Source organism: Pongo pygmaeus, chromosome X, assembly GCF_028885625.2.
Source record: "Pongo pygmaeus isolate AG05252 chromosome X, NHGRI_mPonPyg2-v2.0_pri, whole genome shotgun sequence".
In the NCBI taxonomy this organism is placed as follows: domain Eukaryota; kingdom Metazoa; phylum Chordata; class Mammalia; order Primates; family Hominidae; genus Pongo; species Pongo pygmaeus.
Window position 1 is genome coordinate 57,561,328 of NC_072396.2, and position 27,004 is coordinate 57,588,331.

The 27,004-nt window shown below is 39.3% G+C and overlaps 1 long non-coding RNA gene across 2 annotated transcripts in view; it reads right to left on the bottom strand.

Annotated features, from left to right (window-relative positions):
• LOC129025056 (uncharacterized) overlaps window positions 1-27,004 on the bottom strand; it is an 84,737-nt gene that overhangs the window by 5,926 nt on the left and 51,807 nt on the right. The window contains exon 4 of one of the 2 annotated variants that reach the window (XR_010125503.1): window positions 42-3,046. The exons of the other annotated variant lie outside the window; for it this stretch is intronic. This is a non-coding gene — a long non-coding RNA (uncharacterized LOC129025056). Of the gene's footprint in view, window positions 1-41; window positions 3,047-27,004 lie in introns of those variants that run through there. 2 annotated transcript variants of the gene reach the window in all.

The window sequence follows — 27,004 nt, forward strand, 5'->3', positions numbered from 1 at the left end:
TAAAATATGGCTACATAAAGAGATTTTTAAAGTTTCTGAATTGAAAGAAATAATATTGTAGACATGTTCTCTCAAAATTTATTATACCACATAAAATATTAATCACCATGCCTATAGGATTTGTTTAGGAACTTAACAATGTGACCATAAATTTTACCTACAAATATTAATCTGGTAAAATAGTCAAGGAAAAACAATTATAACTAATTTTAGGTGGCTGGGCATGGTGTCTCACACCTGTAATCTCAGCACTTTGCGAGGCTGAGGCAGGTAGATCACTTGAAGCCAGAAATTCTAAGCCAGTCTGGCCAACATGACAAAGCCCTGTCTCTACTAAAAATACAAAAATTAGCCTGGTGTGGTCGTACACGCTTGTAATCACAGCTACTTGGGAGGTTGAAGCACAAAAATCTTTTGAACCCAGGAGCTGGAGGTTGCAGTAAGCCGAGATTTTGCCACTGCATTCTGGCTTGGGTGATAGAGCAAGACCCTTTGTCAAAAAAATTAATTTTAGAAAAATCTTTATATACATTAAAATATAAGAAAGACACAATAATTTAAGCAATGGATTAAAGACATAGAAATGTGCACATGAGTCAGTTCAACAGGATCTGAAACTCAGAAATGGACATCAGCTTATATAAGGATATGGAGGTGAGATTTCAAATTCGTTGAGAAGACTGTTTCATTCATTAAATTGTGTTAAGAACATTTGGCTAATCATATAGGAAAAAACTCAAATTAGGTTTTTTTTTCTCACACCATAAGCATAAATGCAAAACATTAAATTGTATTTTTTTTTTTTGAGATGGAGTCTCACTCTGTCACCCAGGCTAGAGTGCAGTGGTGCGATCTTGGCTCCCAGGTTCAAGTGACTCTCCTGCCTCAGCCTCCCAAGTAGCTGGGACTACAGGTGCCCACCACCTGTAGAGATGTTGTTTCATCCTGTTAGCCAGGCTGGCCTTGAACTCCTGACCTCAGTTGATCCACCTGCCTCAGCCTCCCAAAGTGCTGGGATGACAGGCATGAGCCACCATGCCCAGCCTCAAATTGTAAAAATATAAAAAGATAATATTGGTCAATATATTATTGTAGGATAGGTATAATCCCTGAAATAATAATAATTTACTCTTTCAAAATGTATTAGTTTAACCTACTATGTCACAAGTAGCTGTATCAAGTACTGGGAATGTAATGATGAGTAAAATAACAGTCAATGTAACTTATAGTATAACATGGAGGGCAGATAATTAAACAAGGTATAAAGCATGGCTGAATTCAGGTGCTAAAATTATACACTCAGTGATATCTCATCTTTTAGTTCACTTTTTCACTGTTCACTTTCTGCTGGGCTGTCTCTTTGTAGTGAGAAAGAGGACACCTGAAGCACCTTCAGGATTATATCACATTAAGCTCACACACTAAGGAGAAGAAGCAATTTCTTTCTCAAAATTCCATATTAATTTTTTAAATAATACTGCTGTTGATCCTGCTTGGATTGCATACCATTCATGAATTCATGAATCCACCAGAGTGGGTGCTCTGATTGTTCAGCCTAAGGTATGAAATTACCATTATGGAAAGAAGGGTTCAGTTTCAGTATCTTGATTGACGACTTCACCAAGTCATTGGTAAATGGGCCAAGAAAGATTTCTTTTTTTAAAATCTTACTTTAAGTTCTGAAATACGTGGGCAGAACGTGCAAGTTTATTACATAGGTATACATGTGCCATGGTGGTTTGCTGCACCTGTCAACCCGTCATCTAGGTTTTAAGCCCCACCTGCATTAGGTATTTGTCCTAATGCTCTTTCTCCCCTGGCCCCCACCTCCCGATTGGAAGCAATCATTCTCTGTAAAGAATGATTTCTAAAAGGAAAATACACAATGCAGCTTGAGAAGTAACAAATGGAGAAGTAATTTTAGCGGGATAGCACAGTAGCATGTTTAACACTAGCATCCTCCCACAGTAATAAGAATTTGGCAACCATTCACAAAGAGAAGTTCCCTTTTTGTAGCCTTGAGTCCCAGTTAGAATGTTGCAAAACTCCAGTGGATCCCAAGACTGAGGAGGGCTTTTTTGAGAGAACAGACTTGCACCCAGGTGGTAGGATCACCAACCATGGTCCCACCTACAGACCCAGAAATGACATTTTCCTCAAGTGGACTTGATTACAACATGATTTGGGTCTGTTGCTGCCACCAGAACCACCTGTTAAGAGACCAGGGAAGAGTCACACTCATTATGCCTTGGATGACAGGCCTGCCAAACCTGCTCCCAGCTGTGAACTCTAAAATGGCTCTGTAACCCAGTTCCATCTCCTCTCGGCCATCATCTACAAGTAGTCTTTCTTGCTCAGGGACGTGCAGGGTGCATGCCTGTCCATGTCCCCAGAAGCAGTCTTGTAGATTTCAGTCCTACAGCAGATCCCCAAACGAATGTTACTTGGCTTCAGATTCTTTCTTCTGCTGTTTAAGAGCAGTGTTGCCTGACCAGGGAACTTCCAGAAGACACCACTGTTCAAAGCCAGGCCCACTGACCTCAATGCCCTTGTGCAGTATAAAGCAGTTCTGTAATCCAGCTCCATTGTCTCCAGCCACAGAGAAAAAGTAATTCTGTTGACTCAAGGACCCACCAGAGATGTACTTTTTAGTTTTTTTGGAGACAGACCCAGTGACCTCAATCCAACTACAGATTATGAAATAGCCTTGTGTCATGGCTTCAGCTGTGCTAAACCATGGTCTGGGACCAGTTCTGCCTATTCAGTGACCCACCCAGTGTCCCGGAAATATGCTTCCTGGGGGCCCAGAGGGAGTCATATCTATCTACACAACTGATAACAGGCCTCCTGTGAACCCAACAGCAGCTACGTGACACAGCTGTAACCCCACTTGATTTCAATCTCAGAGGAAAATCCATCATAAAGGGTCCTAAGGTCTTTACCTGGTAAAATCAGTCAGTAATGACTGGAATAGGAATTTTCTCCTTCAAATGAGCAGGCACCAATGCAAGGCTACACAAAGAAGAATCAGACAAACATGACACCGCTGAAACAAAATAAAACAATAAAACCAATAAACCTCCAGTAATTGACCCCCAAAAATTGAGATCTAAGAATTGCCTGTCAAAAATGCAAAACAATAATCTTAAAGAAGCTTACTGAGATGCAAGAAGACACAGACAGGCAACTAAACAAAATCAGGAAAACAACGCATGAATAAAATGAGTTTACTGAACGTATACCAGTTTATAAACCACAAGAAAAAATCCTGGAGCTGAAGAATACAATAACAGAACTAAAAATACAGTAAGAGAGATTCAATAGCAGAGTCAATTGTGCATAATAAAAAATCAATGAACTCAAAGGTCATTTAAAGGTACAAGTGATTTTGGATTATATGGATGAATTACATAGTGGTGAAGTCTGAGATTTTAGTGCACTTATCACCTGAGTAGTGTACATTGTACTCAATATGTAGTTTTATATCCCTCCCTCCTTTACTTTTTAATGTAATACTGTTTGTTTAACTTCAAAAACATTTCAGCTTTCTAAACATATAAAAAATGGAACGTTGCAATCATGTTTAAGTAAAGAAGGTTTTTGAACTTTCATTGATGATGTAGCTCTTCACTTTGCTGACAATGAAGAGATCTACAGTTTGTTTAAAAACTACCACACTTAATTAAAATTAAATAAATAAATAAACCAAAAGAAAACTTCTCATGCAAGCTGACACCCTCTTTCCACAGCTAAGATGGCAGTAAAATGCTATATCACTATACACAGAAATAAGACAACCTGAGACTAAAGGGATGCCCACCACAGAGTCAGCCTCCTGGTGTATACCCTGAGCTACAGCACCTCCAAAAAGCATCTTCTCCACAGCCTCAATGCCAAACAAGCAAGGAGCATCAAGAGCTTGTCTTGGTTCTTTTGTTCTTTTTACAAACCACAGATATATACAGTTGATAACTCAGGATTTCTAGCCAATAACCATATAGTTAACAGCACCTTACAAAAAAAAAATGTGGGGGATCTGGCAAGATGGCTGAATGGGAACTGCTCCAGTCTGCAGCTGCTAACAAGACCAACACAGAAGGTGGGTGATTTCTGCATTTCCAACTAAGGTACCCAGTTCATCTCAGTGGGACTGGTTAGGCAGTGGATGCAGCCCATGGAGGGAAAGCAGAAACAGGGTGGGGCATTGCCTCACTCAAGAAGTGCAAGAAGCCAGGGTGCTCCCTCCCCCAGCCAAGGAAAGCCATAAGGAACTGTGCTATCTGGCCCATATACTACAATTTTCCCACTGATTTTGCAATATGCAGATAAGAATATTCCCTAATGTGCCTAGACAACCAGAAACCTGGGTTTCAAGCACAAAACTTGGCAGCTGTTTGGGCAGACACTGAGCTAGCTGCAGGAGTCTGTTGTTGTTGTTGTTGTTGTTTTCATACCCCAGCAGTGCCTGGAACCCCAGTGAGACAGAACAGCTCACTTCCCTGGAAGGAGGGTTGAAACTAGGGAGCCAAGTGATCTTGCTCAGTAGGTCCCACTCTCACAGAGCCCAGCAAGCTAAGAACCATGGATTTGAAATTCTCACTGCAAGCACAGTAGTCTGAAGTCGACCTGGGGTGATCAAGCTTAGTGGGGGGAGGGGTGTCCACCATTACTGAGGCTTGGGTAGGCGGTTTTCCCCTGACCGTGCTAAGGAGGCTGGGAAGTTAGGACTGGGTGGAACTCACGCAAGGAGGTTGTGGCCAGACTGACTCTCTAGATTCTTCCTCACTGGGCAGGGCATTTCTGAAAGAAAGGGAGCAGCCCCAGTCAGGGGCTTATAGATAAAACTTCCAACTCTCTGGGACAGAGCAACTGGAGGAAAGGGTGGCTGTGGGTGCAGCTTCAGTGGACTTAAACTCTTCTGCCTGTCAGATCTGAAGACAGCAGCAGATCCTAACAAGGAGGATTCTCTAAACACAGAGACTGAGCTCTGCTAAGGGACAGACTATCTCCTTAAGTGGGACCCTGACTCCCATGCCTCCTGACTAAGAGACATCCCAGCAGGGGTCAATAGACGCTTCATACAGGAGAGCTCTGGCTGGCATCAGGCAAGTGTCCCTCTGGGAAGAAGCTTCCAGGGGAAGGAGCAGGCAGCAATCTTTGCTGTTCTGCAGCCTTTGCTGGTGATACCCAGGCAAACAGGATCTGGAGTGGACCTCGAGAAAACTGCAGCAGACTTGCAGAATGGGGACCTGACTGTAAGAAGAAAAACTAACAAACAGAAAGCAATAACATCATCATAAACAAAAAGGACGCCCCACACACGCAAAAACGCCATCCAAAGATCATCAGTCTCAAAGATCAAATGTAGATGAATCCACAAAGATGAGAAAAAAAGAGCACAACAATTCTGAATATTTAAAAAACCAGAATGCCTCTTCTCTTCCAAAAAATTGCAACTCCTTACCAGCAAGAGCACAAAACTGGACAGAGAATGAGTTTGATGAATTAACAGAAGTAAGCTTCAGAAGGTGGGTAATAAACTCTTCCGAGCTAAAGGAGCATGTTCTAACCCAATGCAAGGAAGCTAAGAACCTTGATAAAAGGTTACAGGAACTTCTAACTAGTATAACCACCTTAGAGAAGAAGAACATAAATGACGTGATGGAGCAGAAAAACACAGCACGAGAACTTCGTGAAACATACACAAGTATCAATAGACAAATCAATCAAGCAGAAGAAAGGATATCAGAGATTGAAGATTAACTTACTGAAATAAGGCATGAAGACAAGATTAGAGAAAAAAGAATGCAAAGGAATGAACAAAGCCTGCAAGAAATATGGAACTATGTGAAAAGACCAAAGCTACTTTTGATTGGTATGCCTGAAAGTGATGGGAAGAATGGAACCAAGTTGGAAAACACACTTCAGGAAATCATCCAGAGGAACTTCCGCAAACTAGTAAGAGAGGCCAACATTTAAATTCAGGAAACACAGAGAAGTCCACTAAAATATTCCTCAATAAGAGCAACCCCAAGACATATAATTGTTAGATTCTCCAAGGTTGAAAAGAAGTAAAAAATGTTAAGGGCAGCCAGAGAGAAAGTCAGGTTACCCACAAAGGGAAGCCCATCAGACTAACAGCAGATCTCTCTGCAGAAACCCTACAAGCTGGAAGAGACTTGGGGCCAATATTCAACATTCTTAAAGAAAAAATTTTCAACCCAGAATTTCTTTTTTTTTTCTTTATTATTATTATTATTATACTTTAGGTTTTATGGTACATGTGCGCAATGTGCAGGTAAGTTACATATGTATACATGTGCCATGTTGGTGCGCTGCACCCACTAACTCGTCATCTAGCATTAGGTGTATCTCCCAATGCTATCCCTCCCCCCTCCCCCCACCCCACAACAGTCCCCGAAGTGTGATGATCCCCTTCCTGTGTCCATGTGCTCTCATTGTTCAATTCCCACTTATGAGTGAGAATATGCGGTGTTTGGTTTTTTGTTCTTGCGATAGTTTACTGAGAATGATGATTTCCAATTTCATCCATGTCCCTACAAAGGACATGAGCTCATCATTTTTTATGGCTGCATAGTATTCCATGGTGTATATGTGCCACATTTTCTTAATCCAGTCTATCATTGTTGGACATTGGGGTTGGTTCCAAGTCTTTGCTATTGTGAATAATGCTGCAATAAACATACGTGTGCATGTGTCTTTATAGCAGCATGATTTATAGTCCTTTGGGTATATACCCAGTAATGGGATGGCTGGGTTGAATGGAATTTCTAGTTCTAGATCCCTGAGGAATCACCACACTGACTTCCACAATGGTTGAACTAGTTTACAGTCCCACCAACAGTGTAAAAGTGTTCCTATTTCTCCACATCCTCTCCAGCACCTGTTGTTTCCTGACTTTTTAATGATTGCTATTCTAACTGTCAACCCAGAATTTCATATCCAGCCAAACTAGCTTCAGAAGCAAAGGAGAACTATAATACTTACCAGACTAGCAAATGCTGAGAGATTTTGTCACCACCAGACCTGCCTTACAAGAGCTCTTGAAGAAAGTAATGAATATTAAAATGAAAAACCGGTACCAGTCACTGCAAAAACACACCAAAATATAAAGACCGATGACACCAAGAAGAAACTGCATCAACTAACGTGAAAAACAACCAGCTAGCATCATGATGAAAGGACCAAATTTACACATGACAATATTAACCTTAAATGTAAATGGGCTAAATGCCCCAATTAAAAGACACAGGCTGGCAAATTGGACAAACATTCAAGACCCATTGATGTGGTATATTCAGGAGACCCATCTCACATGCAAATACACACACAGGCTAAAAATAAAGAAATGGAGGAATAAGTACAAAGAAAATGGAAAGTAGAAAAAGTAGAGGTCAAATCTTAGTCTCTGATAAAACAGACTTTAAACCAGCAAAGATCAAAAAAGGCAAAAATGGGCATTACATAATGGTAAAGGGATCAATGCAACAAGAAGAGCTAACTATCCTAAATATATGTGCACCCAGTACAGGAGCACCCAGATTCATAAAGCAAGTTCTTAGAGACCTACAAAAAGACTTAGATTCCCACACAATAATAGTGGGAGACTTTATCACCCCACTGTGAATATAAGACAGATCAACGAGAGAGAATATTAACAAGGATATTCAGGACTTGAACTGAACTCTGGATCTAGTGGACCCAATAGACATCTACAGAATTCTCCACCCCAAATCAAAAGAATATACATTCTTCTCAGCACCACATAGCACTTATACTAATATCAACCACATAATTAAAAGTAAAACACTCCTCAGCAAATGCAAAAGAATAGAAATCATAACAAACAGTCTCTCAGACCACAGTGCAATCAAATTAGAACCTAAGATTAAGACAGTCACTCAAAACTGCACAACTACATGGAAACTGAACAACCTGCTTCTGAATGACTACTGGGTGAATAACGAAATTAAGGCAGAAATAAAGATGTTCTTTGAAACCAATGAGAACAAAGAGACAAGGTACCAGAATCTCTGGGCACAGCTAGAGCAGTGTGAAGAGGGAAATTTAGGGCACTAAATGTCAACATCAGAAAGCGGAAAAGATCCAAAATTGACACCCTAACATCACAATTAAAAGAACTAGAAAAGCAACAGCAAGCAAATTGAAAAGCTAGCAGAAGACAGGAAATAACTAAGATCAGAGCAGAAATGAAGGAGACAGAGACATGAAAAACACTTCAGTAAATCAAGGAGCTGTTTTTTGAAGAGATTAACAAAATAGATGGACCACTAGTTAGACTAATAAAGGAGAAAAGAGAGAAGAATCAAATAGACACAATATAAATGATAAAGGGAATCCAAATACTGATCCCACAGATACAAACAACCATCAGAGAATACTGTAAACACCTCTAAGCAAATGAACTAGAAAATCTAGAAGAAATGGATAAATTCTTGGACAAATACACCCTCCCAAGACTAAACCAGAAAGAAGTCAAATCCCCTAATAGACCAATAAGAAGTTCTGAAATTGAGGCAGTAATTCATAGCCTACCAACCAAAAAAATCCCAGAAACAGATGGATTCATAGCCAAATTCTATCAGAGGTACAATGAAGAGCTGGTACCATTTCTTCTGAAACTATTCCAAACAATAGAAAAAGATGGACTCCTCCCTAACTCATTTTATGAGGCCAGCATCATCCTGATACCAAAACCTGGCAGATACACACAAACAAAAAGAAAATTTCAAGTCAATATCCCTGATGAACATCGATGGGAAAATCCTCAATAAAATACTGGCAAACTAAATACAGCAGCAATCAAAAAGTTTATCCACCATTATCAAGTCGGCTTTATCCCTGGGATGCAAGGCTGGTTCAACATAAGCAAATCAATAAATGTAATTCGTCACATAAACAGAACCAATGACAAAAAACACATGATTATTTTGAGATGTGAAGAAAAGGCCTTCAATAAAATTCAATATCCCTTCATGCTAAAAACTCTCAATAAACTAGGTATTGATGAAACATATCTCAAAGTAATATGAGCTATTTATGACAAACCCATAGCCAATATCATACTGAATGGGAAAAGCTGGAAGCATTCCCCTAAAAAACTGGCACAAGACAAGGATGACCTCTCTCACCACTCCTATTCAACATAGTATTGGAAGTTCTGGCCAGGGCATTCAGGCAAGAGAAAGAAATAAAGCACATTCAAATAGGAAGAGAAGAAATAAAATTGTCTTTGTTTGCAGATGACATGATTATGTATTTAGAAAACCCCAACGTCTCAGCCCAAAAACTTCTTCAGCTGATAAGCTGATAAGTAATTTCATAAAAGTCTCAGGATAAAAAAAGAATGTCCAAAAATCACAAGCATTCCTATACACAAACAATAGACCAATAGAGAGCCAAATCATGAGTGAATTCCCATTCACAATTGTTACAAAGAACATAAAATACCTAGGAATAAAATTTACAAGGGATGTGAAGGACTTCTTCAAGGAGAACTGCAAACCAGCGCTCAAGGAAATAAGAGAGGACACAAGCAAATGGAAAAACATTTCATGCTCATGGATAGAAAGAATGAATACTGTGAAAATGGCCATACTTCCCAAAGTAATTTATAGATTCAATGCCATTATCATCAAGCTCCCAGTGACTTTCTTCACAGAATTAGGAAAAACTACTTTAAATTTCATATGGAACCAAAAAAGAGCCTGTATAGCCAAGATAATCCTAAGCAAAAAGAACAAAGCTGGAGGTATCACACTACCTGACTTCAAAATGTACTACAAGGCTACAGTAACCGAAACACCATGTACTGGTACCAAAGCAGATATATAGACCAATGCAACAGAACAGAAGCCTCAGAAATAACATCATACATCTACAACTATCTGATCTTCAACAAACCTGACAAAAACAAGCAATCAGATTGAAGATTCCCTATTTAATAAATGATGCTGGGAGGGCAGTGCTGTGGCTCATGCCTGTAATCCCAGCACTTTGGGAGGCTGAGGCAGGCAGATCACCTGAGGTCAAGAGTTCAAGAACAGCCTGGCCAACAAGGTGAAAACCCATCTCTACTAAAAATACAAAAATTAGCTGGGCTTGGTGGCAGGTGCCAGTAATCCCAACTGCTTGGGAGGCTGAGGCAGAACCACTTGAACCCTAGAGGCAGAGGTTGCAGTCAGCTGAGATTATGCCATTGCACTCCAGCCTGGGGGACAAGAGTGAGACTTCGTCTCAAAAAAATAAAAATAAATGGTGCTGGGAAAACTGGCTTGCCATATGTAGAAAATAGAAACTGGACCCCTTCTTTAAACCTTATACAAAAATTAACCCAAGATGGATTAAATACTTAAAAGTACAACCCCAAACCATAAAAACCCTAGAAGAAAACCTAAGCAATACCATTCATCACATAGGCATGGGGAAAGACTTTGTGACCAAAACACCAAAAGCAGTTGCAAATAAAAAGCCCAGATTGACAAATGGGATCTAATAAACTTAAGAGCTTCTGCGCAGCCAAAGAAACTATCATCAGAGTGAACAAGCAACCTTCAAAATAGGAGAAAATTTTTGCAAGCTACCCATCTGACAAAAGTCTAATATCCAGAATCTACATGGAACTTAAATGAATTTCAAGAAAAAAAACAAACAACCCCATCAAATTTTGGGTGAAGTATATGAACAGATATTTCTCAAAAGAAGACATTTATGTGGCCAAGAAACATAAGAAAAAACAAAGCTCATCATCACTGGTCATTAGAGAAATGCAAATCAAAACCACAATGAGATACCATCTCATGCAAATTACAATGGCAATTATTAAAAAATCAGGAAACAACAGGTGCTCACAAGGCTGTGGAGAAATAGGAAAACTTGTACACTGTTGGGGGGTTCAATCATTGTGGAAGACAGTGTGGCAATTCCTCAAGGACCTAGAAACAGAAATACCATTTGACCCAGCAAGTAAATCACTCTACTATAAAGATACATGCAGATGTATGTTTATTGCAGCACTATTTACAGTAGCAAAGACTTGAAACCAACTCAAATGCCCATCAATGATAGACTGGATAAGGAGAATGTGGCACATATACACCATCGAATACTATGGGGCCATAAAAAAGGAATACGATCATGGTTTTTGCAGGGACATGGATGAAGCTGGAAGCCATCCTCAGAAAACTAACACAGGAACAGAAAACCAAACACCACATGTTCTCACTCATAAGTGGGAGTTGAACTATGAGAACACATGGGCACAGGGACAGTAACATCACACACTGGGGCCTGTCGGGGGGTAGGGGGCAAGGGGAGGGAGAGCATTAAGACAAATACCTAATGCATGCGGGGCTTAAAATCTGGATGATGGGTTGATCGGTGCAGCAAATCACCATGGCACATGTATACCTATGTAACAAACCTGTACATTCTGCACATGTATCCCAGAACTTAAAATAAAAAGAAAAGAAAGTATTATCTCCTTGTCTATTTTCTGAAAGAGTTTGAGTAGAATTGGTATTAGTTCTAAAACAAATGTTTGGTAAAATTCAGCAGTGTAGCTATTGAGTCTTGTGCTTTTCTTTGCTGGAAAACTTACTACGGCTTCAATCTTAATTTTTTTTTCTTTTTTGAGACAGAGTCTCTCTCTGTTTCCTAGGCTGGAGTGCAGTGGCACAATCTTGGCTTGACACAACCCCTGCCTCCCAGATTCAAGCATTCCCCTTGCTTCCGCCTCCTGAGTAGCTGGGATTACAGGTGCACATCACCACGCCCAGCTAATTTTTGTATTCTTAGTGGAGATGAGGTTTCACCATGTTGGCCAGGCTGGTTGTGAACTGCTGGCCTTAAATGATCCACCCACCTTGGACTCCCAACGTGCTGGAATTAGAGGCATGAGTCACTGCGCCCGGCCAATCTCATTGCTTCTTATTGATCTATTCAGATTTTGTTTTTTTTTTTAATGTTTCAATCTTGATAGATTGCATATGTCCAAGAATTTATCTATTTTTTTAGCTTTTCCAATTTATCAGCATATTGTTGCTCTTAGTAGTCTCTAATAATCCATTGAATATCTGTAAGATCAGTTATATGGTCCCTTTTTTTAATCTCTGAGTTTATTTGTTTGGATCTTTATTTTCTTAGTCTGGCTAAAGTTTTATGAATATTTTTATCTTTTCACAAAAAAACAACTTTTTATTTTGTTGATCTTTTATATTTTTGTTTCAACTTTATTTCTGCTCTGGTCTTTGTTATTTCTTCTACTAATTTTGGTTTTGGTTTTTTCTTCCTTTTCCAATTCTTCAAGATGCATTGTTATGTTGTTTATTTAAAGGTTTTCTACTTTTTTGGTGTAGGTGCTTATTGCTATAAACTTTCTTCTTACCACTGTTTTTACTGTCCTCCATTGGTTTTGGTAGGTTGTATTTCCATATTTCCATTTTATTTATTTATTTATTTATTTATTTATTTATTTATTTTTTAGACGGAGTCTCACCCTGTCGCAGTGACACAATTTCGGCTCACTGCAAGGTCCGTCTTCTGGGTTCACGCCATTCTCCTGCTTCAGCCTCCTGAGTAGCTGGGACTAGAGGCACCTGCCACCATGCCCAGCTAATTTTTTTGTATTTTTGGTAGAGATGGGATTTCACCGTGTTAGCCAGGATGGGCTCGATCTCCTGACTTCGTGATCCACCCGCCTCAGCCTCCCAAAGTGTTGGGATTACAGGCGTGAGCCACTGCACCCAGCCCATTTGTTTTAACTTTTTACAGAAATTTTTCTTTTTTTTTTTTCTTTTTTTTTTTCTTTTTTTTTTTTCTTTTATTATTATTATTATTATACTTTAGTTTTTATGGTACATGTGCGCAATGTGCAGGTAAGTCACATATGTATACATGTGCCATGCTGGTGCGCTGCACCCACCAACTCGTCATCTAGCATTAGGTATATCTCCCAATGCTATCCCTCCCCCCTCCCCCCACCCCACAACAGTCCCCAAAGTGTGATGTTCCCCTTCCTGTGTCCATGTGTTCTCATTGTTCAATTCCCACCTATGAGTTTGGTTTTTTGTTCTTGCGATAGTTTACTGAGAATGATGATTTCCAATTTCATCCATGTCCCTACAAAGGACATGAACTCATCATTTTTTATGGCTGCATAGTATTCCATGGTGTATATGTGCCACATTTTCTTAATCCAGTCTATCATTGTTGGACATTTGGGTTGGTTCCAAGTCTTTGCTATTGTGAATAATGCTGCAATAAACATACGTGTGCATGTGTCTTTATAGCAGCATGATTTATAGTCCTTTGGGTATATACCCAGTAATGGGATGGCTGGGTCAAATGGAATTTCTAGTTCTAGATCCCTGAGGAATCGCCACACTGACTTCCACAAGGGTTGAACTAGTTTACAGTCCCACCAACAGTGTAAAAGTGTTCCTATTTCTCCACATCCTATCCAGCACCTGTTGTTTCCTGACTTTTTAATGATTGCCATTCTAACTGGTGTGAGATGGTATCTCATTGTGGTTTTGATTTGCATTTCTCTGATGGCCAGTGATGGTGAGCATTTTTTCGTGTATTTTTTGGCTGCATAAATGTCTTCTTTTGAGAAGTATCTGTTCATGTCCTTCGCCAACTTTTTGATGGGGTTGTTTGTTTTTTTCTTGTAAATTTGTTGGAGTTCATTGTAGATTCTGGATATTAGCCCTTTATCAGATGAGTAGGTTGCGAAAATTTTCTCCCATATTGTAGGTTGCCTGTTCACTCTGATGGTAGTTTCCTTTGCTGTGCAGAAGCTCTTTAGTTTAATTAGATCCCATTTGTCAATTTTGGCTTTTGTTGCCATTGCTTTTGGTGTTTTAGACATGAAGTCCTTGCCCATGCGTATGTCCTGAATGGTAATGCCTAGGTTTTCTTCTAGGGTTTTTATGGTTTTAGGTCTAACATTTAAGTCATTAATCCATCTTGAATTGATTTTTGTATAAGGTGTAAGGAAGGGATCCAGTTTCAGCTTTCTACATATGGCTAGCCAGTTTTCCCAGCACCATTTATTAAATAGGGAATCCTTCCCCCATTTCTTGTTTTTGTCAGGTTTGTCAAAGATCAGATAGTTGTAGATATGTGGCATTATTTCTGACGGCTCTGCTCTGTTCCATTGATCTATATCTCTGTTTTGGTACCAGTACCATGCTGTTTTGGATACTGTAGCCTTGTAGTATAGTTTGAAGTCAGGTAGCGTGATGCCTCCAGCTTTGTTCTTTTGGCTTAGGATTGACTTGGCGATGCGAGCTCTTTTTTGGTTCCATATGAACTTTAAAGTAATGTTTTCCAATTCTGTGAAGAAAGTCATTGGTAACTTGATGGGGATGGCATTGAATCTGTAAATTACCTTGGGAAGGACGGCCATTTTCATGATATTGATTCTTCCTACCCATGAGCATGGAATGTTCTTCCATTTGTTTGTATCCTCTTTTATTTCATTGAGCAGTGGTTTGTAGTTCTCCTTGAAGAGGTCTTTCACATCCCTTGTAAGTTGGATTCTTAGGTATTTTCTTCTCTTTGAAGCAATTGTGAATGGGAGTTCACTCATGATTTGGCTCTCTGTTTGTCTGTTATTGATGTATAAGAATGCTTGTGATTTTTGTACATTGATTTTGTATCCTGAGACTTTGCTGAAGTTGCTTATCAGCTTAAGGAGATTTTGGGCTGAGACAATGGGGTTTTCTAGATATACTATCATGTCATCTGCAAACAGGGGCAATTTGACTTCCTCTTTTCCTAATTGAATACCCTTGATTTCATTCTCTTGCCTAATTGTGCTGGCCAGAACTTCCAACACTATGTTGAATAGAAGTGGTGAGAGAGGGCATCCCTGTCTTGTGCCAGTTTTCAAAGGGAATGCTTCCAGTTTTTGCCCATTCAGTATGATATTGGCTGTGGGTTTGTCATAAATAGCTCTTATTATTTTGAGATAAGTCCCATCAATACCTAATTTATTGAGAGTTTTTAGCATGAAGGTTGTTGAATTTTGTCAAAGGCTTTTCTGCATCTATTGAGATAATCACGTGGTTTTTGTCTTTGGTTCTGTTTATATGCTGGATTACATTTATTGATTTGTGTATATTGAACCATTCTTGCATCCCAGGGATGAAGCTCACTTCATCGTGGTGGATAAGCTTTTTGATATGCTGCTGGATTCGGTTTGCCAGTATTTTATTGAGGATTTTTGCATCAATGTTCATCAAGGTTATTGGTCTAAAATTCTCTTTTTTGGTTGTGTCTCTGCCAGGCTTTGGTATCAGGATGATGCTGGCCTCATAAAATGAGTTAGGGAGGATTCCCTCTTTTTCTATTGATTGGAATAATTTCAGAAGGAATGGTACCAGCTCCTCTTTCTACCTCTGGTAGAATTCGGCTGTGAATCCATCTGGTCCTGGACTCTTTTTGGTTGGTAAGCTATTGATTATTGCCACAATTTCAGAGGCTGTTATTGGTCTATTCAGAGAGTCAACTTCTTCCTCATTTAGTCTTGGGAGGGTGTATTTGTCGAGGAATTTATCCATTTCTTCTAGATTTTCTAGTTTATTTGCGTAGAGGTGTTTGTAGTATTCTCTGATGGTAGTTTGTATTTCTGTGGGATCAGTGGTGATATCCCCTTTATCATTTTTTTTTTTACGTTGTCACAGAGTTATATGTTTTATTAGTACACAAAATTTACACTCTATTTGTGTTGTTTCTCAAATACACATTTTTTGGACCCTGAGATCCCAGAAACAAAAAAAAAATGATGCCATGTTTACTTCTTGTATCCTCCCACTTGATTAGGGGTTAATGGGGTCACGGATATTGGATCTGGCCATAGCTATGGTCTGCTAAGTGGCCCACTCTGATGAATAAATCATATTAAGTTATGCCAAAGCAGCCATACAGAAAGGAATCGAGAAAACACATTCTTCCTTGACTAATACCCTTTTCCAGTTGGCTCCAGGCCATTAGAGCATTTGTTAGTCCTGTGGCGGCTTCCATAAGCTTTTATCACTGGACCCTAAGTTCTGTGGGCTTCCGGCTCAAATTATGCTCTGCTATGGGTTCCACTCCTTTGAGGGCCGTGAAATGAAAGAGACTTTCTACGAGTTATTATACAACTGATCTCAAACTCATCAGCATTAAATTTCAACCTTTTGTCTATTTGGGTCTCTGCCTTGTTCTAAGTGCTGAGCAGGACGAGGAATAATTTATTCCTATTTGTACAGGATCAATGGCATATTACAAAGAAACATGTAGATATATATGTAGAAAAATAAAGTGCAAAATATTGTGATACAGAAAGAAGACTTTAGAAATTTTATCCAGTCTGGGCTGAATTAAAGTTTTAGTGGAAGAGTCAATATCTGAGCTGGACATTTAAAAATATGTACAAGTGTAAAGAAAGAATAAGTTTTAATCCCTCCATGCCAGAAAAAAGCCTATCTCTCTACTACTCATTTTATAAGAACACATTGTTTTTTGCCTGACACCCTTAGACCTGTACCCCCTAATCCTCTTTAGCAATCTTTCCTCTGCATCCAAATTGGCACGTACAACATTTGCCTTCCATACAAAGGTGATTCCGTAGCACACATGATTTAAAAGGTTTTGGCTAATTGGATAGAACATGAAGGTCTATCCAATTATTCCAGGGTTGCTGTAAGACTTGACTCTAGTGAGACTTGGCTTTCAAGGGTGTCCTCACCAACCAGCCTCACCAAAGCTAAGATTCCACTTTTTTAAATAATTCCTTTTAGCATGAGCCACTTGAAAAAAATTATGCCTTGCACTTGACAATGCAGATCTTTTTGCAAATATTCCACTAACATTTCTTCTATTTTACTTTAAAACTCTCTTACCTATTCTTCTTTTTTTTTTTCTTTTATTATTATTATTATTATTATCATTATTATACTTTAGGTTTTATGGTACATGTGCGCAATGTGCAGGTAAGTTACATATGTATACATGTGCCATGCTGGCGCGCTGCACCCACCAACTTGTCATCTAGCATTAGGTATATCTCCCAATGCTATCCCTCCCCCCTCCCCCCACCCCACAACAGTCCCCAAAGTGTGATGTTCCCCTTCCTGTGTCCATGTGTTCTCATTGTTCAATTCCCACCTATGAGTGAGAATATGCGGTGTTTGGTTTTTTGTTCTTGCGATAGTTTACTGAGAATGATGATTTCCAATTTCATCCATGTCCCTACAAAGGACGTGAACTCATCATTTTTTATGGCTGCATAGTATTCCATGGTGTATATGTGCCACATTTTCTTAATCCAGTCTATCATTGCTGGACATTTGGGTTGGTTCCAAGTCTTTGCTATTGTGAATAATGCGGCAATAAACATACGTGTGCATGTGTCTTTATAGCAGCATGATTTATAGTCCTTTGGGTATATACCCAGTAATGGGATGGCTGGGTTGAATGGAATTTCTAGTTCTAGATCCCTGAGGAATCGCCACACTGACTTCCACAAGGGTTGAACTAGTTTACAGTCCCACCAACAGTGTAAAAGTGTTCCTATTTCTCCACATCCTCTCCAGCACCTGTTGTTTCCTGACTTTTTAATGATTGCCATTCTAACTGGTGTGAGATGGTATCTCATTGTGGTTTTGATTTGCATTTCTCTGATGGCCAGTGATGGTGAGCATTTTTTCATGTGTTTTTTGGCTGCATAAATGTCTTCTTTTGAGAAGTGTCTGTTCATGTCCTTCGCCCACTTTTTGATGGGGTTGTTTGTTTTTTTCTTGTAAATTTGTTGGAGTTCATTGTAGATTCTGGATATTAGCCCTTTGTCAGATGAGTAGGTTGCGAAAATTTTCTCCCATTTTGTGGGTTGCCTGTTCACTCTGATGGTAGTTTCCTTTGCTGTGCAGAAGCTCTTTAGTTTAATTAGATCCCATTTGTCAATTTTGGCTTTTGTTGCCATTGCTTTTGGTGTTTTAGACATGAAGTCCTTGCCCATGCGTATGTCCTGAATGGTAATGCCTAGGTTTTCTTCTAGGGTTTTTATGGTTTTAGGTCTAACATTTAAGTCTTTAATCCATCTTGAATTGATTTTTGTATAAGGTGTAAGGAAGGGATCCAGTTTCAGCTTTCTACATATGGCTAGCCAGTTTTCCCAGCACCATTTATTAAATAGGGAATCCTTTCCCCATTGCTTGTTTTTGTCAGGTTTGTCAAAGATCAGATAGTTGTAGATGTGTGGTGTTATTTCTGAGGGCCCTGTTCTGTTCCATTGGTCTATATGTCTGTTTTGGTTACTGTAGCCTTGTAGTATAGTTTGAAGTCAGGTAGCGTGATGCCTCCAGCTTTGTTCTTTTTACTTAGGATTGTATTGCCAATGTGGGCTCTTTTTTAGTTCCACATGAACTTTAATGTAGTGTTTTCCAATTCTGTGAAGAAAGTCATTGTTGCTTGATAAGGATGGCATTGAATCTATAAATTACCTTGGACAGTATGTCCATTTTCACGATATTGATTCTTCCTATCCATGAGCATGGAATCTTCTTCCATTTGTTTGTGTCCTCTTTTATTTCATTGAGGAGTGGTTTGTAGTTCTCCTTGAAGAGGTCCTTCACATCCCTTGTAAGTTAGATTCCTAGGTATTTTATTCTGTTTGTAGCAATTGTGAATGGGAGTTCTCTCAGGATTTGGCTCCCTGTTTTTCTGTTATTTGTGTATAGGAATGCTTGTGATTTTTGCACATTGATTTTGTATGCTGAGACTTTGCCAAAGTTGCTCATCAGCTTAAGGAGATTTTGAGCTGAGATGATGAGTTTTCTAAATATATAATCATGTAATCCACAACAGGGACAATTTGACTTCCTCTTTTCCTTATTGAATACCCTTTATTTCTTCCTCTTGCCGGATAGCCCTGGCCAGAACTTCCAACACTATGTTAAATAGGAGTGGTGAGAGAGTGCATCCCTGTTTTGTGCTGGTCTTCAAAGGGAATGCTTCCAGTTTTTGCCCATTCAGTATTATATTGGCTGTGGATTTGTCATAAACAGCTCTTATTATTTTGAGATAGTTTCCATCAACACCTAGATTATTGAGAGTTTTTATCAGGAAAGGCTGTTGAATTTTGTTGAAGGCCGTTTCTTCATCTACTGAGACACTCACCTGGTTTTTGTCGTTGGTTCTGTTTACGTGATGGATTACGTTTATTGATTTGCATATGTGGAAACAGCCTTGCATCCCAGGGATGAAGCCAACTTGATCTTGCTGGATAAGTTTTTCATGTGCTGCTGGATTTGTTTTGACAGTATTTTATTGAGAATTTTCATAGCGATGTTCATCAGGGATATTGGTCTAAAATTCGCTTTTTTTGTGGTAGAATTTGGGTGTGAATCCTTCTGTTTCTAGACTTTTTTTTGGTTCATAGGCCATTAATTATTGCCTCAATTTCAGAGCCTGTTATTGGTCTATTCAGGGATTCAGCTTCTTCCTTGTTTAGTTTTGGGAGGGTGTATGTGTCCAGGAATTTATCCATTTCTTCTAGATTTTCTAGTTTATTTGCATAGAAGTGTTTTCAGTATTCTCTGATGGTTGCTTGTATTTCTGTGGGATTGGTGTTGATATCCTTTTTATCATTTTTTATTGCATCTATTTGATTCTTCTCTTTTCTTCTTTATTAGTCTTGTTAGCAGTCTATCAATTTTGTGGATCTTTTCAAAAAAACAGCTCCTGGATTCCTTGATTTTTTGAAGGGTTATTTTGTGTCTTTATCTCCTTCATTTCTGCTCTGATCTTAGTTATTTCTTGACTTCTGCTAGCTTTTGAATGTGTTTGTCCTGGCTTCTCTAGTTCTTTTTGTTGTGATGTTAAGGTGTCGATTTTTTCTCTTTCCTCCTTTCTCTTATGGGCATTTAGGGCTGTAAATTTCCTTCTACACACTGCTTTAAATGTGACCCTGAGATTCTGGTACATTGTATTTTTGTTCTCATTGGTTTCAAACAACATCTTTATTGCTGCCTTCATTTTGTTAGTTACCCAGTAGCAGTCATTGAGGAGCAGGTTGTTAAGTTTCCATGTAGTTGTGCAGTTTTAAATGGTTTTCTTAATCTTGAGTTCTAATTTTATTGCACTGTGGTCTGAGAGACAGTTTGTTGTGATTTCTTGTCTTTCACATTTGCAGAGGAGTGTTTTACTTCCAACTATGTGGTCAATTTTAATATAAGTGTGATGTGGTGCTGAGAAGAATGTATATTCTTTTGACATGGGGTTGAGAGTTATGTAGATGCCTATTAGATCTGCTTGGTGCAGAGCTGCGTTCAAGTCCTGGATATCCTTGTTAACTCTCTGTCTCATTGATCTGTCTAATATTGACATTGGTGTGTTAAAATCTTTCCTTATTATTGTGTGGGAGTCTAAGTCTCTTTCTAGGTCTCTATAGACTAGTGTTATGAATATGTGTGCACCTGTATTGGGTGCATATATATTTAGGATAGTTAGCTCTTCTTGATTATTTGATCCTTTAACCATTTGTAATGGCCTTCTTTATCTCTTTTGATCTTTGTTGGTTTAAAGTACATCTTATCAGAGATTAGGATTGCAACCCCTGATTTTTTTTTCTTTACATTTGCTTGGTAGATCTGGCTCCATCCCTTTATTTTGAGCCGATGTGTGTCTCTGCATGTGAGATGGGTCTCTTGAATAGAGCACACTTATGGGTCTCGACTCCTTATCCAATTTGCCAGTCTGTGTCTTTCAATTGGGGCATTTAGCCCATTTACATTTAAGGTTAACATTGTTATGTGTGAATTCGATATGGATGTTATGATGTTAGCTGGTTAGTTTGTCCATTAATTGATGCAGTTTCTTCATAGCATTGATGGCCTTTAAATTTGGCATGGTTTTTCAGTGGCTGGTACTGGTCTTTCCTTTCCATGTTTATTGCTGCCTTCAGGAGCTCTTCTAAGGCAGGTCTGGTGGTGACAAAATCTCTCAGCATATGCTTGTTTGTAAAGGATTTTATTTCTCCACTTACGAACCTTCGCATGGCTGGATATAAAATTCTGGGTTAAAAATTATTTTTTTTTTAAGAATGTTGAGGTCGGGAGTCAAGATAGCCAAATAGGAACAGCTCTGGTCTACAGTTCCCAATGTGAGCGATGCAGAAGATGGGTGATTTATGCATTTCCATCTGAGGTACCAAGTTCATCTCACTAGGGAGTGCCAGACAGTGGGTGCAGGTCAGTAGGGGCGCGCACCATGCACGAGCCAAGGAAGGGTGAGGCATTGCCTCACTCGGGAAGTGCAAGGGGTCAGGGAGTTCCCTTTCCTAGTCAAAGAAAGGGGTGACAGACGGCACCTGGAAAATCGGGTTACTCCCACCCGAATACTGCGCTTTTCCGACGGGCTCAAAAAACGGCACACCAGGAGATTATATCCTGCACCTGGCTCAGAGGGTCCTATGCCCACGGAGTCTCATTGATTGCTAGCACAACAGTCAGATCAAACTGCAAGGCGGCAGCGAGCCTGGGGGAGGGGCGCCCACAATTGCCCAGGCTTGCTTAGGGAAACAAAGCAGCCTGGAAGTTCGAACTGGGTGGAGCCCACCACAGCTCAAGGAGGCCTGCCTGCCTCTGTAGGCTCCACCTCTGGGGGCAGGGCACAGACAACAAGACAGCAGTAACCTCTGCAGACTTAAATGTCCCTGTCTGACAGATTTGAAGAGAGCAGTGGTCCTCCCAGCATGCAGCTGGAGATCTGAGAATGGGCAGACTGCCTCCTCAAGTGGGTCCCTGACCCCTGACCCCCGAGCAGCCTAACTGAGAGGCACCCCCCAGCAGAGGCAGAAGCACACCTCACACGGCCGGCTACTCCAAGAGACCTGCAGCTGAGGGTCCTGTCTGTTAGAAGGAAAACTAACAAACAGAAAGGACATCCACAACAAAAACCCATCTGTACATCACCATCATAAAAGAACAAAAGTAGATAAAACCACAAGGATGGGAAAAAACAGAGCAGAAAAACTGGAAACTCTAAAAAGCACAGTGCCTCTCCTCCTCCAAAGGAACGCAGTTCCTCACCAGCAACGGAACAAAGCTGGAAGGAGAATGACTTTGACAAACTGAGAGAAGAAGGCTTCAGATGATCAAATTACTCTGAGCTACGGGAGGATATTCAAACCAAAGGCAAAGAAGTTGAAAACTTTGAAAAAAATTTAGAAGAAAGTATAACTACAATAACCCATACAGAGAAGTGCTTAAAGGAGCTGATGGAGCCAAAAACCAAGGCTCGAGAACTACGTGAAGAATGCAGAAGCCTCAGGAGCTGATGCAATCAAATGGAAGAAAGGGTATCAGTGATGGAAGATGAAATGAATGAAATGAAGCGAGAAGGGAAGTTTAGAGAAAAAAGAATAAAAAGAAACGAGCAAAGCCTCCAAGAAATATGGGACTATGTGAAAAGACCAAATCTACATCTGATTGGTGTAACTGAAAGTGACGGGGAGAATGGAAACAAGTTGGAAAACACTCTGCAGGATATTATCCAGGAGAACTTCCCCAATCTAGCAAGGCAGGCCAACATTCAGATTAAGGAAATACAGAGAACGCCACAAAGATACTCCTCGAGAAGAGCAACTCCAAGATACATAATTGTCAGATTCACCAAAGTTGAAATGAAGGAAAAAATGTTAAGGGCAGCCAGAGAGAAAGGTCGGATTACCCTCAAAGGGAAGCCCATCAGACTAACAGTGGATCTCTTGGCAGAAACTCTACAACCCAGAAGAGAGTGGGGACCAATATTCAACATTCTTAAAGAAAAGAATTTTCAACCCAGAATTTCATATGCAGCCAAACTAAGCTTCATAAGTGAAGGAGAAATAAAATCCTTTACAGACAGGCAAATGCTGAGAGATTTTGTCACCACCAGGCCTGCCCTAAAAGAGCTCCTGAAGGAAGCGCTAAACATGGAAAAGAACAACCGGTACCTGCCACTGCAAAATCATGCCAAAATGTAAAGTCCATTGAGACTAGGAAGAAACTGCATTAACTAATGAGCAAAATAACCAGCTAACATCATAATGACAGGATCAAATTCACACATAACAATATTAACTTTAAATGTAAATGGACTAACTGCTCCAATTAAAAGACACAGACTGGCAAATTGGATAAAGAGTCAAGACCCATCAGTGTGATGTATTCAGGAAACTCATCTCATGTGCAGAGACACACATAGGCTCAAAATAAAAGGATGGAGGAAGACCTACCAAGCAAATGGAAAACACAAAAAAAGGCAGGGGTTGCAATACTAGTCTCTGATAAAACAGACTTTAAACCACCAAAGATCAAAAGAGACAAAGAAGGCCATTACATAATGGTAAAGGGATGAATTCAACAAGAAGAGCTAACTATCCTAAACACATATGAACCAAATACAGGAGCACCCAGATTCATAAAGCAAGTCCTGAGTGACCTACAAAGAGACTTAGACTCCCATACAATAATAATGGGAGACTTTAACACCCCACTGTCAACATTACACAGATCAACAAGACAGAAAGTTAACAAGGATACCCAGGAATTGAACTCAGCTCTGCACCAAGTGGATCTAATACACATCTACAGAACTCTCCACCCCAAATCAACAGAATATACATTCTTTTTTTTAATTTTTTTATTTTATTTTATTTTATTTTTTATTTTTTATTATTATTACTATTATTATTATTATACTTTAGGCTCTATGGTACATGTGTGCAACGTGCAGGTAAGTTACATATGTATACATGTGCCATGCTGGTGCGCTGCACCCACCAACTCGTCATCTAGCATTAGGTATATCTCCCAATGCTATCCCTCCCCCCTCCCCCCACCCCACAACAGTCCCTGAAGTCTGATGTTCCCCTTCCTGTGTCCATGTGTTTTCATTGTTCAGTTCCCACCTATGAGTGAGAATATGCGGTGTTTGGTTTTTTGTTCTTGCGATAGTTTACTGAGAATGATGATTTCCAATTTCATCCATGTCCCTACAAAGGACACGAACTCATCATTTTTTATGGCTGCATAGTATTCCATGGTGTATATGTGCCACATTTTCTTAATCCAGTCTATCATTGTTGGACATTTGGGTTGGTTCCAAGTCTTTGCTATTGTGAATAATGCTGCAATAAACATTACTGGGTATATACCCAAAGGACGATAAATCATGCTGCTATAAAGAATATACATTCTTTTCAGCACCACACCACACCTATTCCAAAATTGACCACATAGTTGGAAGTAAAGAACTCCTCAGCAAATGTAAAAGAACAGAAATTATAACAAACTGTTTCTCAGACCACAGTGCAATCAAACTTGAACTCAGGATTAAGAAACTCACTCAAAACCGCTCAACTGCATGGAAACTGAACGACCTGCTCCTGAATGACTACTGGGTACATAATGAAATGAAAGCAGAAATAAAGATGTTCTTTGAAACCAATGAGAACAAAGACACAACATTCCAGAATCTTTGGCACGCATTCAAAGCAGTGTGTAGAGAGAAATTTATAGCACTGAATGCCCACAAGAGAAAGCAGGAAAGATCCAAAATTGACACCCTAACATCACAATTAAAAGAACTAGAAAAGCAAGAGCAAACACATTCAAAAGCTAGCAGAAAGCAAGAAATAACTAAAATCAGAGCAGAACTGAAGGAAATAGAGACACAAAAAAACTTTCAAAAAATTAATGAATCCAGGAGCTGGTTTTTTGAAGGGATCAACAAAATTGATAGACCACTAGCAATATTAATAAAGAAGAAAACAGAGAAGAATCAAATAGACGCAATAAAAAATGATAAAGGGGATATCACCACCGATCCCACAGAAATACAAACTACCATCAGAGAATACTACAAACACTTTTATGCAAATAAACTAGAAAATCTAGAAGAAATGGATAAATTCTTTGACATATACACCCTCTCACGACTAAACCAGGAAGAAGTTGACTCTCTGAATAAACCAATAACAGGCTCTGAAATTGTGGCAATAATCAATAGCTTACCAACCAAAAAGAGTCCAGGACCAGAAGGATTCACAGCCGAATTCTACCAGAGGTAGAAGGAGGAGCTGGTACCATTCCTTCTGAAAGTATTCCAATCAATAGAAAAAGAGAGAATCTTCCCTAACTCATTTTACGAGTCCAGCATCATCCTGATACCAAAGCCTCACAGAGACTCAACCAAAAAAGAGAATTTTAGACCAATATCCTTGATGAACATTGATGCAAAAGTCCTCAATAAAATACTGGCAAACAGAATCCAGCAGCACATCAAAAAGCTTATCCACCATGATCAAGTGGGCTTCATCCCTGGGATGCAAGGCTGGTTCAATATACACAAATCAATAAATGTAATCCAGCATGTAAACAGAACCAAAGACAAAAACCACTTGATTATCTCAATAGATGCAGAAAAGGTCTTTGACAAAATTAAACAATCCTTCATGCTAAAGTGTGTCATGGCTTCACAGAGCAAAATATTCAAATTTGGTACATACAAAAACCTTACAGGGATCTTTCCAGAGTTCTCTGCCTGGAGTGAGATGAAGCATGAAATTGGGGGAAAGAAAGTAAGGGCTGGACATGTAAAAAGGTTATTCACATGGGGATCATATTTTTTTTTAAATCAGCATGTTCTCCAAGGGAAAAAGTATAAGGAGACAAAGCCAGAAGGCTGAGGCCTGGGTAAAGGGGGGAAAAAAAAACAAAAGTAAACAGAGCCAGTGAAGAGTTTGCCAGAGTTTATAAAGAACTTAAGTGATTCAATAACAGAAAAACAGAGTGATTAAAAAATGAGCAAAAGATCTGAATAGACATTTCCCCAAAGAAGACATAAAAAATGACCAACAGATATATGAAAAGGTGTTCAGCATAACTAATCATCAGGGAAATGCAAATCAAAATCATAATGAAGTATCACCTCATATCTGTTAGGATGGCTATTACTAAAAATACAAGAGATAGTAAGTATTGGTGAGGGTATGGAGAAAAAATAACCCTTTACACTGTTGGTGAGAATGTATATTGGTGGAGCCATTATAGAAACTATATGGGGGTTCCTAAAGAAATAAAAATAGAACTTCTATATGAAAAAAATAAAAAACAAAAAATAAAAAATAATAAAATAAAATAAAAATAAAAAATAAAAACTCTCAATAAATTAGGTATTGATGGGATGTATCTCAAAACAATAAGAGCTATCTATGACAAATCTACAGCCAATATCATACTGAATGGGCAAAATCTGGAAGCATTCCTTCTGAAAACTGGCACAAGACAGGGATGCCTTCTCTCACCACTCCTATTCAGCATAGTGTTGGAAGTTCTGGTCAGGGCAATCAGGCAGGAGAAGAAAATAAAGGGTATTCAATTAGGAAAAGAGGAAGTCAAATTGTCCCTGTTTGAAGATGACATGATTGTATATCTTAAAAACCCCATTGTCTCAGCTCAATATCTCCTTAAGCTGATAAGCAACTTCAGCAGAGTCTCAGGATACAAAATCAATGTACAAAAATCCAAAGCATTCTTATACACCAATAACAGACAAACAGAGAGCCAAATCATGAGTGAACTCCCATTCACAATTGCTTCAAAGAGAATAAAATACCTAGGAATCCAACTTACAAGGGACGTGAAGGACCTCTTGAAGGAGAACTACAAACCACTGCTCAATGAAATAAAAGAGGATACAAACAAATGGAAGAACATTCCATGCTCATGGATAGGGAGAATCAATATCGTGATAATGGCCATACTGCCCAAGGTAATTTACAGATTTAATGCCATCCCCATCAAGCTACCAATGACTTTCTCACAGAATTGGAAAAAACTACATTAAAGTTCATATGGAACCAAAAAAGAGCCTACATTGCCAAGTCAATCCTAAGCCAAAAGAACAAGGCTGGAGGCATCATGCTACCTGA